Source organism: Mirounga angustirostris, unplaced genomic scaffold, assembly GCF_029215605.1.
Source record: "Mirounga angustirostris isolate CCGP_5_RB_7025 unplaced genomic scaffold, mMirAng1.0.hap1 SCAF_6, whole genome shotgun sequence".
NCBI lineage: Eukaryota > Metazoa > Chordata > Mammalia > Carnivora > Phocidae > Mirounga > Mirounga angustirostris.
Genome location: NW_026991714.1, coordinates 148,261,304 through 148,262,997, shown reverse-complemented (window position 1 = coordinate 148,262,997; position 1,694 = coordinate 148,261,304).

Sequence of the window (1,694 nt, the reverse complement as noted above, 5' to 3'; positions counted from 1 at the left end):
CTGCTTTTTGTTCTAGGACAACCTTTAAAAATGACTTTGAAAACAAAGATGCTAGAACAGTGTGAGGTCTCCCTTGCTGACTGTGTACAACGCATAACTTCCCTAAGATCTTCCTAGAAGCTTCCTCCAGAACAGTTGCTCCTTTCAATGCTTCTGTACGGCACCTGAAGATGCAGGTATTATCGCCAGGGAAAAGTTCCCACGAAGGAAGCCTTCCAGGCCATTTTCCTGTTCCTTGTTGGTAGAGATGGTCTATGACAAGAGGCGGCAGTTCCTAAAGCAGCATGCCTTCAGCCTTCCCCTGGGAAGGTTTGCTGAAGGAAGATTTTGCACAAGGGCCACTAGCCCATACTGGCGGCCACAATCACGAATTAGCTGTCGTGGGGGCTTTAGCTGTGTTTCTGGGTCCGAGGTGCTGAGGTGGAAATCTTCTCTGGCAGTGCATGCGCTCTTTGCATTAAGCAGGCGGGGCTCCGGCCGGGGTTCCACACCGAGTTCTTTCAAACTTGCTTCCCTCCAGCCAAGCACACCAAGTCAGATGTTTTCATAGGGGAGAATTCTACAACGGTACGCTTGAATTTTTTCCCCTTCAACATGCCAAATGTTTCTTATCATTGCATGGCCTCAAATATATTTTATTACGAGCCTTTTTTTTTTTTAAGGCACCAATAACTTGCATAACTTTTAATGCATGATTGTAAGCGTGCTACATTTGGACAAGCAGTAAATCGTGACTCTAGTTTGAAAGCCACTCGGGTTAGCCTGGACAAATCCCTTAACCTCTCTGTTGGAGAATCTTTGAAGACTCTCTGTGGCTATAATGGTCCAGGAGTCACACCTGGCACTTCCCTGACCCCATGGCAGGTGAGCCTGGGGCTGTCCTCTGGGCTCTGGAGGGGCGTGCCCTCGGCCCCGTGAGGCTCTCCTCACTGGTCGGTCCCACACTCTACTATATGCTCACCGAGGACAAGGACTGTCTTATCACCACGGTGTCTGTCTTAGTTCAGTCCACTCTAACAGAATTTCTTGGCATGTCTTAAACGTGCATTTCCCACAGTTGTGGAGGCTGGGAAGTCAGCATGATTGGGTCCTAGTGAAAGTTCTTTTCCCCATCTTCTTGTGTCCTCACGTGGCAGGGACAGAGAGAGGATGTTCTGCACTCTTACTTTTCTTTAAGGGCACTAACTCCATCCTGGAGGCGCCACCCTCATGACCTCCCAAAGGTCTCACCTCCAAATACTATCACACTGGGGGTTAAGGTTTCAACATATGAATTTGGGCAGGACACGAACACTCTGTTCATAACAGTGTCCCAAGAGCCTCACACAGACCTGGACCACTTCTTGACATCACAACATGAGTGGTGCCCCCTAGAGTTGTATGATGTGCTGGCACATAGTATTAGCCCTCAAATACTCGTTGCATCAAAGACATAATAAATGATGACATTTCTGATTAAAAAATATTTTAAATATCTTAAAAAATTTTTTTAAATATTTTATTTTTAGGTAATCTCTACACCCAACGTGGGCCTGGAACTTAAAACCCTGAAATCAAGAGATGCATGCTCCACTGACTGAGCCAGCCAGGCGCCCCTTCAATAGTTTTATGAAAATTTTTTGGTGTTGTTTTATAATAATGTAAAACACAATGCATAAATAAAAAATGACATTTTAAAGACATGCTTTCAAAGA